Source organism: Canis lupus, chromosome 3 (assembly GCF_011100685.1).
Source record: "Canis lupus familiaris isolate Mischka breed German Shepherd chromosome 3, alternate assembly UU_Cfam_GSD_1.0, whole genome shotgun sequence".
Lineage (NCBI taxonomy): Eukaryota > Metazoa > Chordata > Mammalia > Carnivora > Canidae > Canis > Canis lupus.
The window spans coordinates 83,950,966-83,966,935 of record NC_049224.1 but is presented as its reverse complement, the minus strand read 5'-3'; the positions used below and the strand labels follow the sequence as shown (position 1 = coordinate 83,966,935).

The following is a 15,970-nucleotide window of genomic DNA, read 5'->3' as shown; positions in this document are numbered from 1 at the left end:
TTTTTGCTGAGGCTGAGAAACCTAGGGACTGGGATCTAATCTACAAAGGGAAAACCTGAGAACAAATTGCTACCCTGGGAGTCCAGATAGAAAACAGAGGGAGAATGTACCTTTCATTCTGTGCTCTATTGCATGCATTTTAAAAAAAATCAGGTCCATATGGTATTTAAAAATTTTTTTTAAAGATTTTATTTATTTATTCATGAGAGACACAGAGAGAGGCAGAGACACAGGCAGAGAGCCTGGAGGGAGCCTGATGAGGCAGGCACTCAATCCCCAGACCCCGGGATCACGACCTGAGCCAAAGGCAGTTTCTCAACCACTGAGCCACCCAGGCACCCCAAGTGCATATGATATTTTATGGGATCATCATTAAAAATACTTCTCTTGTCCCTAGTCCCTGTAATTCTTTGAAGTTTAAAGAAATCCAACAACAAGGGCATAGATTTGTGAGCTGTAAATGGAAACGAAGTGTTGAAATTCTGATTTTTAGCTTAAAGTTTTCTCCTGGAGGAAGCTCAACAACTAATAACAAGGGTTGAATAACCAAATTGCAATTTATAGAATAATTGTGCAAGAAAGGTCTCATCTCGACTTCGCGGAGCATCGGCCTCCTACTCAGTCTGATGGTCATGCCACTCCTTGCCTCACCTCTCCTAGAGTTGCCATGAGGATCCAATTCAATTAAATTTACAGAACATTTACTTAGAACTTAACAAGAAAGTGGCGTGAAAATAGAGACACAGAAATAAAAACCATACTTCTCACGTAGAGCATAATCTCTCGTGGATGGGGTAGGAAGACACATATAAAAACAAATAAGTGTTAAGTATTTAAAAGAATTTTGAAAACTGTGAAATATGATTGTAAGATGCTAGTAATTTTCTCTAACATCATCTGGCTGCAGACTTTCTAGTTGTTAAGGAGGTAGACATATATTCTTAATCCTGGGTCCAGGTAAATCTCCTAGATCGTAATCAGATGTAAAACAAAAGTTGCTGCAATTCTGGTTGCTCCCAGAAAGAACAAATAGTTCGGGAATGACATTTTCTTGAGGATGAAGGGAGAAACGTGTTAGTCACATTTTTAGAATCCGTGTGTTCAAAGCACCTGCCACCTTGTCCCCCTCCCTTCTACTCAGTTCAGAATCAGTTTTTCTTCCTTTTCATTTAGGGGAAAGATTTAATCTTGAAACTGTGTTCTCATTTACTCACTGAAAGAGACAGGGGAAAAAAGACATCACCCCTTTGCCCTTTTAGTCTTCATGTACGTTAATTTATTCGATGCCATTCAAAACGAGGCTGGGAATGCAAGAGGATGCAAGATGGAGTTGGACGGTGAGGGGCTCTAGGTGCTGTGTTGAATAACAAAGACTTCTTTGTTAGGGACATGCAAAGGGTATTCATTAGAGAGTTGCAAAGTTCTAACCCCAGTAGACCCCAAGAGAAGTGACTTAAAGTCTACAGGTATGGATTTCCTCTCACTATCCACACCCCGGGGCAGCTTGTTCTGTGATCACTTAGGGTCTGAGCTCTTGCTAAGCCATTTCTTTTTCATCCCCTGAGAATTGCCTTCTGCATGCTTGTAGCCACATAACCACTGCTGCCTTCTGAATTCCAGGGCAAAGGGGGGAAGTGTACCATTATCTGAAGTCTGAGACATGGGAGTCGCATATGTCACTGCTACTCACTTTCCATCAAGAATAACAAGACCTTGTGGTCACAGCTAAGTGCAGCCTGGCCGGATAACCAAGACCTGGCCACAATTCTTTTCTTAGGTGTGACTGTGGTGGACATCACCAGTTGGTCAACTGATTGATAAGCCCAAGATGAGACTTGAGGGCCATCTCATTTATTTGAGGTGACAGGTAAACATCCACAGATGGCACCTGCCCAATGATGCCATCTTCAACCCAATGGAAGAAAGAGGTTACCAAAAGTCTATTCTATTCTGTTAGTGGGATAGGTGGGAATTTATAGCCCTTGTGAGACAGAAGGGGAAGATTCAAGACCCTAAGGCAAGAGGTTGGGAAATGATCCAGTGTACCATTCTTCCCACTGCCAGAAAAGAGCCAGTAATAGTTGTATAATACATTTGTATCATCACAATTTGTAGGGGAGGACTGTATGTGAAAGTCACAATAGCAGTTTTATTTTATTTATTTATTTATTTATTTATTTATTTATTTACAAAAACATTCATTATCTTCCTTTCTCCCTTCTGATGGTGAACCAAAAGAGTGGTGGTGGTTGCTGGTTAGAAGCCTGCTGTAGTGGGTAGGAGTTTTTTTTTTTTTTTTTTGCTGATATTGTTCAGAATAGCTGTCCCATGGTAATAATGTAAAGCTGACTAACTTTTAGCCAGTGTTTTTTTTGTTTTTTGTTTTTTGTTTACTGTTTTAAAATTCTCTGTAGCTAATGCACCATGTTATTGCTTGTACCAGAGCAGGCTTCTCACCTCTCCCCTACTCTTTGGCATGACATTCATTTCGTCCTCTTTCCTTCTTGTTTTCCCAGTCTCCTTTCTTGACAACAAAGCTCTTTGTAGATTTATCTATTCTCACCATCTCCTTCTTCTCTTTTCCCATTATTTTTTCCTAAAGCCCCACTGGTCAGACTTTTGCTCCAACCAATTCATCCAATTAGGTCTTGTCAAGATCACCAATGACCTCAATGTTGCTAGATCTGATTGTCAATTCTCAGCTTCTGTCTTACTTGACTTATCAGCTTTTGTCATGCATGTTCATTTCTTCCTCTTGGAAACTCTTGCTTCTCTTGGCTTCCATGACAGTGTCCTTCCCTGGGAAGACCTAGGTGGGTTCTCTTTAACATCTTTTTTTTTTTTTTTTTTTTTTCTGATTTCTGCATGTTGGATTATTCCAGGACACAGTTCTTGATCCTTTTTTTTCCTCTGTCTACATTCACTTCCTTGGTGATCTTATCCAGTCTCAGGACTTTCAATATCATGTAAAATCTGGCAACTCCTATGTTTGTATCACTAACCGAGACTTCTCCTGGTACTCTAGATTCATGCATCCAAGTCTTCCACTTCCATCTTCATTGAATAGACACCTCAGACATTACCTGTTCACACCTGACTCATCTTCCCTCTACAATTGTTCCATTGACATCTGAGTTAATGGCAACTCTAATTGCTCAGGTAAACATTATAAAGAATCATCAATGGCTCCTTTTTTTCCTCTTCTATACCCATACCTCGCTGTTTGGAAATTCTGGAGGATCTTTTCTGAAAATGCACCAAAAATATGACAATTATTACTGTCTGTCATTACCAAAGCAGTATTATCTTTCACCTTTTGGCAATAAGTTATAGTGGCCTTCTAGATGATTTTTAGATCCCATCCTTTTTTCCTACATTTGCTATACACAGAAGTGAGGGGGTGGAGTCAGACCAAATCAATCTTTTGCTCAAAACCTTCCCTTGGTTTTCCTTTTTACTCAATAGAATTGCCAAAACTCTACAAGCTATCTCTCACCATACCTTTCCAATCTCATTTCCTAAATTGTTTTTCCTCTGTCACCATTTCAACCATGTTTTTTTTCCACTGCTCCAAGCACCTGCATTGGCTGTTCTCATTCACATCAGCAGTCTTCCTTCAGACATCTGCCTGACTTGCTTGCCCAACTTTTCAAGACTTTGCTCAAATATCATCTCAGTGAAGCCTTTCACGGTCACACTATAAAAAATGACATTTCTCATCTTATTTACTTGTAAAGATTTTTTCACCTTTTCGTATAGTACTTTTATATTTATTGTATCTTTCTCCCACTAGAATGGGAGGAAAGCTCTGGGAGGGCAGGGATTTTTGAGTTGGTATCTCCAGTGCCTCAGTGCCTGGTGTATGGCAGGAGCTCGGTAAGCAATTGTTGAATGAATGAATGGTTTTCTTGCTTCCTGTCTACTTGACAATTTACACCCCTTCCAATTTGCCTTCCTCAAACACTTTCCCTCCAATTATGACTTGCTAATTTTTCTCTTGCCAAAAATTTAATACTTTCTGTTCACCATCCATCCATCTATCCATCTCTTCAAGAAATATATAAGGGGCATGTTCTTTGCATCTTGAACTGTGATAAGAATCTAAAGTGAGAAAGAAATGGTTTCCATTTCTGTCAGGCAGTAGACTGAATCCACCATCTTCTTGTAATTGTCTAGAGTCATTGCCACCAGTGGGTGTGTAAGAGCTCATACCTGGGTTGGGAGAAAGAGCTGAGAACCATTTGTTTACGGTAGTGATGTTTCTTCAGGAAATGCATGACTGGCTGATCTGAAGCCTAACAATCATCTGTTACTTTGGCCTGAGTAGAAAAGTTGACAGGGACTCCCTTACATTTTTGACTGGATGAGGTAATCATGTGAGTGTGCCTCTGGGCGAGGTAATCACATGAGCGTTCCTGCTGGATGCAGGCCTTTGGGGGAGCAACATAAAGAGGCTGTTGTTTTTCACAGAAGGACACTGCTGTTCCCTAAACCACAGGCACTGTAAAGTTGATAAAGCACAGGCTAAAAATGAGGACTCTTTTGTCATGACTCAGATTATTGGTCTTTCCTTCTCACTGGCTCAGCTCTGATTCATCCCTGGTGGCCAAGGAGCCTGCAATATGTGGGCTGGAATAGGGATCTTTGTATAGGGTCAATCAACTCCCTATTCCTTTATCTGAACATCCTCTATCCAAAGGCTAGCTCCTCATTCCTAGAGGAAAGAATATGAGCTTTGGAATCAAATAAACCTATAATGTCTTCTTGGCTTTGCCACTTTCTAACCATTTGGCCTTGAGCCAGGTAATTAGGTCTCTTTGAGCCTCAGTTTCTCCATCTATAAAATGGGGAGAGCAATAAGTGCTTCACCGTATCGCTGAGAGGATTCAAAATTTAATGCTGGCAAAGCACTTACTTCAGGGTCTGACATGTAACAATCATAAACTTTATAATAGTTATTATTATTAGTGAAGAAGTCACTATTATTTTACTAATTTGAAAAGTTAACAGTTTTTGTTGTACCAATTATTTTTGGAGATGTCTCAGAGGCACAGAGTTTGAAAATATTATCCTTGCCACAAAATAAAACAACAAGATATCCTAACAGGGTCCCCAGGCTGACACTGATTTTGGATCATTGTGGTTGTGAAAAGGAAAGAGAAGGGCCAACAGACCCCTGGTGGTTTCCCCCCTACCTCCACCAGGGCAGGAAGCTTCCTGCATCTGACTAAGGAAAGGAGCAGGCTTTCTGGCCTCTGTTCTCCTCATGTTACCCTGGTCCTCTCCAGACACCTCCAGCTGTTTTGCATACTTAGGAGACGGTTTCGGGGCATCATGCTTTATTTATAGGGCCAGTCCCCAAAATGGGCCCAGGCATTTGAGTAGAGGCCAATCCCTGCAAAAGTAGACTTAAGAGGATGAGAAGGAGAAGGGATATGGGAAACTTCCCATCTTCTCACCTCACCAATTCCCCAGACCTAGCCTTCCCAGTCACCAGAATCCTTCATTCTAGCTTATAGCAGCATTGGCTTTGAAATGGTGCAGTTCATTGCCATAGACCAGAAGTTTTTTGTGTTTTATTTTAGGTACCTTGAAAAATTGTTTGAGGGGGTGCGATACGGTCAGATGTCTTGTACAGTAGCATGCTTGGGCACTGACTTAGTTCCAACTCTGCTGCTTTCCAGCCGTGTTTCCTTGGGCAAGATTCTCAACATCTCAGAGCTCTAGTGATAATATGTGCCTTCAGGATTGTTTGAGAATTTGCTAAGATGGTTTATTAAATAAAGATCTTGAGAAGTATTAGCGCTATCTGCTATTTCTCTATGACCTTCTGTAAAACCAGATTCCTTTGAAGAGGAGGGAGCACAGGTGAGCTAGAATAACGGCAGTGAGGAGGCGAGTACAGAATCAGTATAGGTGTTATATTAGTTTTCTAGGGCTCTGGTCACAAAGTGACACAAACTGAGTGGCTTTCAACAACAGACATTTTATTGTTTCATATTTTGGAAGCTAGAAGTCCAAGATCAAGGTGTCAGCATGCCATGCTGTCTCTGAAGGCTCTAGGGGGAGAATCTTCCCTTCTTCTAGTTTCTGGTGTTTGCTGACAATCTGCAGTGTCCCTTAGCTTGTAGACACATTATTCCAGTCACGTGGCCTTCTTCTCCCTGTGTGCCTGCACCTCATCTTCCTGCTGTGTGTCTCTATCTCTCTGTCCAAATTTCCCTCCCTTATAAGGACAACAGTCATCTCAGATCAGAACTCATCCTAGTGACTTCATCATAACTCGATCATCTACAAAAGTCCTATGACAAAATGAGGTGACATTTATAGATTCTGAGGGTTAGCTCTTCTTTATGTCAACTCAACCCTTCACAGATATTAATATATTATTATACAGTAGTGTCCCCTTACCTGTCGTTTTGCTTTCTGTGGTTTCAGAGAAACCCACAGTCAACTGAGGTCCAGAAGCAGATGATCCTCCCAACATACCATCAGAAGAACGAAGCCTAATGCTATGTCACAATGTCTGCATTATTCACTTCACTTCATCCCATCACATAGGCATTTTATCCTCTCGCATCATCAGAGGAAGAAAGGTGAGTACGATACAATATGAAATTTTGAGAGGCCACATTCATTCACTGTGATTTTTATTACAGTATATTATAATTGTTCCATTTTATTATTAGTTATTGTTGTTAATCTCTTATTGTGCCTAATTTGTAAATTTAACTTTATCATTGGTATGTATGTATAGGAAAAAACATAGTTTTTACTGGGTTCAGTAATCCACAGGGATTGCTATCTGTGGATTCAGGCATCCATGGGGGTGGTTTTAGAGCATACCCCTGCAAAAAGGGCAGACTACGGTATTTTATTTCCTTCCTTTTGTTTTCAGAGTAATGTGACTTTTTTTTTTTTTTTTTTTTGTCTCCTCTCTTTCACTTGACAACGGTTTTTATTTGCTCTTTCTGAGAGGTAAATGGAGTAACTAGACTGTAATTAGACTGTTCTATTTCTTTTTTTTTTTAGACTGTTCTATTTCAATTCCTCTTCCTCTCTCTTACCTATCATCTATCTATCTATCTATCTATCTATCTATCTATCTATCTATGTGTCTACATTTCTATGTATCTATCAATCATCTCTCTAGCTATCTAAATATAAATTTTCTTTTTTCATTTGGAACTTTTCTTCACTGGTGACAGATATATGTGTGAACTTTATGAAAGATTAACATGTATTAGACTCTACTTACTGGAGGGTGAAAAGACACAAAAATAATAATGATAGTTAATTCCACTGGAGAAAAATATGCTTTCCTTAAATAGCGAAAGGTTCTTTTCAGTTACAATATTGTCTCCTAGTGAAAGAAACAGCTCTATCAGTCGAAACAATGTCACTTGGGAAGCAGATCGTTGGGCAACGTTTCCTGGGCCCGCCAATAACATTGGTATGTACACAGCAAATCATTTCAATTTACCAACTGTTCTGAAATTATCTGACCAAGCAGAAAGCATTAATCCGAATCCTGTTACAAATGGACATTGAAATAGGGTCATGAACCTTGGGGAAGATGAGGAAGGATCATCTTCTCTCTGGTTTGGAATGGCCTCTTTTATCATTGTTCAGTGTTTTTCCTCTTTTTATTTGTAACTAATGGCACACCGCAGTTCAGGTCTGCTGGTCTTAATCTACAAACTACGCCATTAGCAGCCCCAGTCTGCATGATGGCATACCAATTAAAATTAGGAGATTAAAGAGTAATGTTCCTTGCCTGAGACCAGTTTGCATACCAATGACAATTTCTCCAGCTATTGAATGAAGAAAGACTTAAACAGCAGTGAATATCATTACATTTAGGGGACATTGAAGAGTGGGAGAGGGGCCAGTCTGCTAGAAAACTGGGAATTAAAAGCCAGAGACAGATGTTTTAATACTTGTTTTGCTATTTAACATTTATTCATTTATTTTGACTTTCAACAAATATTAAAACTCCATCTAAATGAAAAGGCAGTCAGGCTGAGGGAAACGATCGTCGAAGTCCATATTTCTCCATCCCAAGTATAGCTTCGGAGCTCTGGTTTCCCTCTCTGTGAAGTAAGAACAAGGAAACCTAGCCTCATATTGCAGTAAAGGTGGGAAGGTGGCGTGGCAAATGAGATAAATTCAGGATTCTATCTTGGAATTTTAAAGAAGATATTAAAGGAAGGTTCAAAAACAAGATATGGGCATTCACTTAATTTAGCCTAAAAAGTAGAAAATTTAATGAACGTTGAATCCATATCAACCTAGGCTTTGAGGTGCTCTGTCTCAGTTTCTAGTCACTTCTATACATCAGCATACTGTAGCATCCAAAATATTTAAAATAAGAAATCATTTCTTCTGATCTTTTGAAGATGAGTGAAGATAATCTTATTTAGAAACTATCACAACATCTTCACAAATCCTTTTTCTATTTGTCTTGACCCTCAGCCCTCTCTAGACTCTTTCACTTTGACAAACTATCTCTAGAACACCGCCTGACACTCAGTGCTTCCAGATTTTTTTTTAATCTTTGTCCATGTTCTCTGAATTCCGTCCCCCTTTCTGATTCAAGCAAGAATTCTTCTCAGTTTTCTCCCATCTTGTCAGAATTTCACCTATGCTTTCTTTTTTTTTTTTTTTTTCACCTATGCTTTCAATTGAAAAGAAAACTAGTTAGCAAAGTGATAAACTCCCTTGAAGTACAGAGGACAGAAGATAATCAGAAGAGACTGGGGAGATAAAAAGGGATGGCTAGGAGCAACCACACATTAATACTTCTCATCTCGGATGTGCTTGGAACTGGAACAACGCCAGACAACTCCTGCTTCAATCTCTCTTGTTCTTGGGCATATTGTCTATCATTTGTGCTTGGTTTTTATCTGATGGCAGTCCAAGTTCTCTGTCATTCATCTGCCTGCCTATGGTTCTTCACAACAGACCACCTCAAAATGGTAGCCTCAGCCCTTAGGTTTTATAAACTTTTAAAATGAATTGCCTTAATTAAGTAATTTTCAAGAGAGAGAATCTAATATCCCAGTTTGGTTCAGGGATTTACTCCTGGTCCAATAAGCTATGGTCAAGGGGCAGGGATCATGTGGCATGTGCATTAGGACATGATATTGCTGGTAGGCTTGGCAAGGTGGAGGAGGGTATCAGGGAAGGTAAGCAATGTAGTGTGCCCAGGCCAGAGTATATATTTAAACTTCTGGAAAGTGTTATGGCTATTTCAAACTCATTTTAGACATCAGTTCATTGGGTTTTGTATTAGATCCTGATTCTATACCTACTACTTTTAAACACAGACACCTGGCTTACTTGGACTTGATTTAAAAACCTGTTTGGAAGTTTCCTTAACTTAGGAATCAGTGACCACTATTTTCCGAGATTATGAAAAATCCTGTGACAGCTGCAGGAAATTCATCCTTGGAGTAAACTCCTGGCAGGAGAAGACAGGGTTAGTACAGTTGGAATAATACCTAGAATCAGGAGAAGCTCCTAGCCCCCAGTGGTATATGCTCTGGAAAAACTAATCATTTGATTTCTCATGGTCTGGCAAATATTTCCATTTAGCTCAGCAGGAAAGCATAATTCTCAAGCTATAATTATCAACTTGTTGAACTAGCCTCAATGTAGTTATGATATAGGTACTTTAAATTCAGCAGAACCACAAGAGGTGCTCTGAATTCCCTTTCACTCCCCAAAACAAAACAGAAAACACTTCTATTCTGCATTTATTTACATGATTAATGGTAATTATCCAAGATTAAAAGTGATGAAAGCAATCAGAAATAATTATTCAAGATCAAGTGATGATGACAATGAATTTTGGTTGGACCATTGTAATAGCCTTTTAACGTTTTTCACCTCCTGCAACTGCTCTCTCTTTGTAATCTGTTCAAATATGGCCCAGAATTATTGTTCTGAAATTAAAAAATGTAGATTCTATGTCTTCCTTGTTTCCTAACAAGGAGACAATGTGCTTGTCAAAATTGTTTCCTTGATCTTACCCTAACCTACTTTCGGAATATCTTAAGTCTCATCACCTGTCTCTCTTATTCACTTCAATATCCCCAGAGCTTAGGACAATGCCTCGGTCATGTAGGCACTCAATACATGTTGTTTAAGAAATTCCTTTTTACCATTGCCATTGTCATCCTCTTTCCTTTTGAAATTGATCTTTCCCTTTGTTTATATCAGTCTCTAATTTTTTTCTTTTTCTTCTTCTCTTAGTTCTATATGTCTGTATGTATTAAGGCATGTCCTTGTTTTTCAAGTCCACATATATGTGCACCTTTCCTCCTGACATTGTGGTAGAACCCCAGTAAGAAAGTATTTTAGGGACGTCTGGGTGGCTCAGCGGTTGAGCATCTGTCTTCGGCTCAAGGCGTGATCCCACGGTCCTGGGATCGAGTCCCACATCAGGCTCCTTACATGGAGCCTGCTTCTCCCTCTGCCTATGTCTCTGCCTGCCTCTCTCTCTGTGTCGCTCATGAAAAAATAAATTAAATCTTAAAAAAAGAAAGTATTTGAATCTTCCTTTATATTTGTGTTACTTTTGGCAAGTTAAGGTTAGAAATATGGCCACATATTGACTTCAGTAAGAATGACCCTGAGGCTCAAGCTAGGAGAACTGGGCTGCACTACTGGTTGATGAGAGAGTGGACATTTGTCTGCTTATTCTGAGTATTTCATGGTCTGGCCTCTGCTAAAGTTCACCTGCTGCAGATACCCTGGCTAGTTTCCATTCACCTGTCCACTTTTTAATCTGTTACTGTGGTTTCTGTGGCTGCTAAACTTGTTCTCAACATGATGGTCATCTTGCTGGTTCAAGGAGGGTGATTTTTCTCCCCCTTCAGCGTCAACTGTATTCTCTCTGTTAGTTTCTTATAGATCTCTAAGTGTGATGATCATTTTACTTTATCACCAAGAGACTAGTCTTTTTCATTTCCTTAGAGCCCCCACCATAAGAATCCTAATTCCTATCTCTTGGGCTGTTATAAAGGTGACAAAGAATCTCTTCTTAACTAAACTTTAGTTTGGTTCCTCTGAACCCTCTTGTCAACTGGACCTTGACTTTTGGATGTCTATGTCCGTCTTTGTATGAGCCAATTTCAGCAAAAATCCTGCTTAGTGAGTGTAGAGCGAACCCTCCACCCTTGATATCTGACCATACTATCTGATTATCTGATCAAATTCCTTATCCTGCATGATTCCTCAGGTGACATTGATCACCCTGGTCTGCCTTTACCAAGAATCCTTTGACGTTTACTTAACCAGAATCCCCCTCATCCCTAAAATTTCCTCTTAGTAATTTTCTCTCCACTGATACCTCATCCTGCTTCTTGGCTAGAAGAATTTATTTATTTATTTTTGTTATGTTTGGAATTGAGGCCAATTCTATCCTGGGGTATCTTTTCCTGTCTTGCAGTAGTTTCTGAGTACTATTTTTACCATTTTAACTACCTTTGAGCTCTGTTTTTCCTTTTTCAAAAGAGGATACTTGTATAATACTTTATATGATTGTATCCAAAGATATCCTCTACATTTAGTCAACCATAATGGAGAAACTAAGCCTCTCAATTACCTCAGGGTAATTTTGCAGTCCCCATGAGACAATCTGTGGTTGTTCATCTTTCTCTCTCCTCTAGGTTTTGACTTGTGCGCTGAATCTTATTGATCTAGGCCTAGCGATTCTTTCAGTTGTAGGAATAGAACTGCTATGGCTATTTTTAGCAGAAAGAGGTTTAATGTAAGGATCTAGTGCTTGGAAAATCTTTGGAAGTGCTGTAGGTTTCAGATGTAGGCCAGGCCTTTGAGAATGACCTCCACCACAAGCATACTTAACTGGCTCTCAGGGTACTTGCTCCTTTTGCCAGGAATGTGGGGAATCAGAAAGCTGCCGCTGGAACTATATCCTCAGGAACACACCACCTTGGCTGTGATTTAGGACCAGCTTCCTGACTTCTTCTACTCCTACTTACATGAGGCCTGGGGTGGGCATAAAATTCTGCCACAGTAAATAAACCCTAATATTTCCATGGCCATATTTGCAACAGCAAATCCAAAGCAGGAGGAAGATCTCCACCTCATCCTCACCTTCTAAAAGTTCATGAGAGGGCTTCTAACTTAGTGCAAAGTAGTTTATATCCAAAGTCTCTCTTCAAGGGAGTCCGAGGAATGTAGCTTTTTATCTGTCTGCAGTAGAAGAAGGGCATTGGAATGAACGGTGAATGAGCTGATCCATCAGAGCACATCAAAAGCTCATGTCAAATATCAGGATTATAATTTTGGTTTTCACTTGGATTCCAGAATTCCAAAGGTGTGGCTGAAGAGTAGGATATATTCTTTGCAAGTGAAAGTGTTATCTCCCATGGGACCCCCATCTCCAAGCTACGGCTCATTGAATTAGGGAAGAATCTCTAAGCCAGGCTAGTGGATTCATTGTTTTATGAGTAGCTAATTAGACTCTTTCTGTTGGGATGTTGAGCTAAGACACAGAGAAGGAGGTTTGACTAGGAGACCCAGGCTAACAGAATAGACGCTGAGGTCCCTATTATAGGTCATGTATAAGATGAATAAACAGAGAAGCTTAGGAAGAGAAACAAAGAGGACAGAGCACGTAAACAGAGATAGAGACAGGCCCCTGAGAAACAGAAAGGGAAGACTCAGTTTTTAAATTTACAATTTCCAGAGAGGCCCTGATATATTTAGTTTTCTGACTTTGGATGCTCAAAGGATGCCTATTATTTCCTTGCAGTAACCCCGTCCCCCATTTTTCCTGAGCTAGTTTGATTTTATGTTCCTCAAGATAGAAAGTTGACTAAAGTAAAAATGTACAAATTTTGTATTACATATATTTATTTATTTATTCATCTATTCATTCATTTCTTTATTTATTTTTTAAGATTTTATTTATTTATTCACAAGACACACACACACAGAGGCAGAGACACAGGTAGAGGGAGAAGCAGTCTTCATGCAGGGAGCCCCACGTGGGACTCCATCCCGGGTCTCCAGGATCACACCCTGGGCTGAAGGTGGCGCTAAACCACTGAGCCACCGGGGCTGCCCGTATTACGTTTATTTAAATATTTTTTTTCATTTATTTAAATATTAACATTTTGTTATGGGAAAACTGCTTGCATATATCATTCTCCTCCATTTTCCAGCTTCTTTTCTCCGTACTCCCAAAGAGAGGGGGAGATTATCGTTGGCTGAGAGAAATTTAGGTCAATCTACGTTAGTGACATCTGTGACAGAGGTGATAGTGGCTATATGGGGGAGAAAGATTTGGGCCATTTGAAAAACTCACTCTTGGTAGCAGATGCAGGTGAGGGAAAAGCAGAGAAAAGCAGAGGAATATTGATGCTTGGGTGGATTACAGTGGGTTTGAAGTATTTTGTAACAATTTTGATTGTTGTGCTATTTTTCTTTGAATGGAGTGTTCTGATTGAACCACATGTGTCTGCAGATTTATAAGAACTGCATCCACAAAGATCACATGGTTTTATGGAAATGTTTCTGGCATATTTTGGCTATAGGTTAATATTGAGATATAATATTTACACACACACACACACACACACACACACACACACACGGTCATGTCAGTGTTCTGTTGAAGGTAACAAGAATATTTGGGAAGTCCCTCTATCCCTCCCTTTCCATCCATGGAACACTGATATCGCATTGCCATGGTGACAGATTGTGGGGAGCATTTGCCTAGAAGGTATTTTGTGGTCTATCTACAATGATGTAGACTGTTTTGCAAGAGATGCCTGGTTCAAATAACTAAGCTGGATTTGTCTGTAAACAAGATTAAGTTCCACAATAATCATGAAAACAACATTTTCAGTAGGAGTTAATTGTGGCTTGGATAGGTATAAATGTTAGTGACTGGAACAGATGAGCATATCCTTTTAAGATAAATGCTTGTACGAACAATGAGCAAGTACATCTAAAAACCATTTCATGGGAAATTTTTTTCATTGACTCATTGCCTGGTTTTAACAACATGCAGAAAAATACTTTCACCCTGCACCTTGCAAATAGTCATTGGGAATGGTTCATTGTCCTTTGCCTGGCAAAGAGACAATGTGCTTTGAAGTAAAAAAACAAAAACAGAAACAAAAACAAAAGACCCCTAAACCAAAAAGCCTGATTCCTCTCTCTTCTGTGTGGAGCACACCATATTTCTAAAAATGCAAACCTTTCTTTATGTCTTAGGGCAAAAAACATACTTAGGCCCATCTGTGGTGTCAATTGCGAAGAAACCTCTGCCGGGAGGAGGGCTTTCAGAGCTTCTGGAAGGCTAAAGGTAGAGGTATATTCGCTGCCTGGTTAGAGTTGTGGTTTTTTCCAACCTTGCATGCTGTTGGGTTTGGTTCAAGAAACAAGAGATTGGCGTGTTGGGAATAACCTCTTGTAGGATAATTAGTTATTTTGAAAGGGCAATGGAGACAGCATAGCAAGGTGTTTTTTTATTTGTATTATAATTTTTAACATAGAGAATGTCATTGACAGCTGAATTCCCAGGAACAGTGAAGAGCCTATGACAACATTCTGCTCGTGTGCCTAGTGAGATTTGCTAAGATTTGTATCTGGTGTTGTGGTGGATTGCAAATGGCTTCAAACTACTTTAATTTAGGGCAGAGGAGCAAGATGGCGGAAGAGTAGGGTCTCCAAATCACCTGTCTCCACCAAACTACTAAGAAAACCTTCAAATTATCCTGAAAATCTATGAATTCGGCCTGAGATTTAAAGAGAGACCAGCTGGAATGCGACAGTGAGAAGAGTTCGCGCTTCTATCAAGGTAGGAAGACGGGGAAAAAGAAATAAAGAAACAAAGGCCTCCAAGGGGGAGGGGCCCGCGAGGAGCCGGGCTGAGGCCGGGGCGAGAGTCCCCAGGACAGGAGAGCCCCGTCCCGGAGGAGCAGGAGCTGCACCGACCTTCCCGGGGGAAAGGGGCTCGCAGGGAGTTGGAGCAGGACCCAGGAGGGCGGGGATGCCCGCGGGCTCCCCGGGACAGTAACAGCAACTGCGCGCCCAGGAGAGTGCGCCGAGCTCCCTAAGGGCTGCAGCGCGCACGGCGGGACCCGGCGGGACCCGGAGCAGCTCGGAGGGGCTCGGGCGGCGGCTCCGCGGAGGGGGCTGCGCGGCCCCAGGAGCAGCTCGGGGGGCTCCGGCAGAGGAAGAGGCTCCGTGCGGAGGGGGCGGCGCGGTTCCAGGAGCAGCTCGGAGGGGCTCGGGCGGCGGCTCCGCGGAGGGGGCTGCGCGGCCCGGGAGCGCGAATCCACCAGCGCAGACTCCGGAGCACAGGGCGCCGGGACACAGCCCAGGATCCCGCCTCCCCCGGGACAGGCAGAGGCCGGGAGGGCCCAGGACAGCGAGGACGCTCCTGCCCCAGCTGAGCAGATCAGCGGCCCCGCCCCGGAGCCTCCAGGCCCTGCAGACGGAGTTCCTGCCGGAGCTGAATCCAGGTTTCCAGAGCTGCCCCGCCACTGGGGCTGTTCCTCCTGCGGCCTCACGGGGTAAACAACCCCCACTGAGCCCTGCGCCAGGCAGGGGCACAGCAGCTCCCCCAACTGCTAACACCTGAAAATCAGCACAACAGGCCCCTCCCCCAGAAGACCAGCTAGACGGACAACTTCCAGGAGAAGCCAAGGGACTTAAAGTACACAGAATCAGAAGATACTCCCCCGTGGTTCTTTTTTTGTTTGTTTTTGTTTTTGGTTTTTTGTTTTGTTTTGTTTTGTTTTGTTTTGTTTTTGTTTTTGTTTTTTTTTTGTTTTGTTTTGCTTTTTGATTTGTTTCCTTCCCCCACCCCCTTTTTTTTTCTCCTTTCTTTTTCTTTCTCTTTTTCTTCTTTTTTTTTCTTTCGTTTTTTTTTCTCTTCCCTTCTTTTTCTCTTTCTCTTTTCTTTCCTTCTTTCTCTCCTCTCTTT

General features: G+C 41.2%; 2 long non-coding RNA genes across 8 annotated transcripts in view; one reads left to right on the top strand and one right to left on the bottom strand.

Moving 5' to 3' along the window:
- Positions 1-15,970, top strand: part of LOC111095306 — an 80,785-nt gene that overhangs the window by 38,217 nt on the left and 26,598 nt on the right. For 4 of the 7 annotated variants that reach the window (XR_005357332.1, XR_005357333.1, XR_005357334.1 and 1 more), the window contains 3 exons: positions 6,439-6,596; positions 7,368-7,453; positions 14,254-14,344. This is a non-coding gene — a long non-coding RNA (uncharacterized LOC111095306). The remainder of the gene's footprint in view (positions 1-6,438; positions 6,597-7,367; positions 7,454-14,253; positions 14,345-15,970) is intronic. The other 3 variants (XR_005357338.1, XR_005357337.1, XR_005357336.1) reach the window with 2 other exon arrangements.
- Positions 2,833-6,476, bottom strand: LOC111095308. The gene is made up of 2 exons (XR_005357340.1): positions 6,412-6,476; positions 2,833-3,246 (listed from the first exon to the last, which is right to left on the bottom strand). It is a non-coding gene; the product is annotated as an uncharacterized LOC111095308 (long non-coding RNA).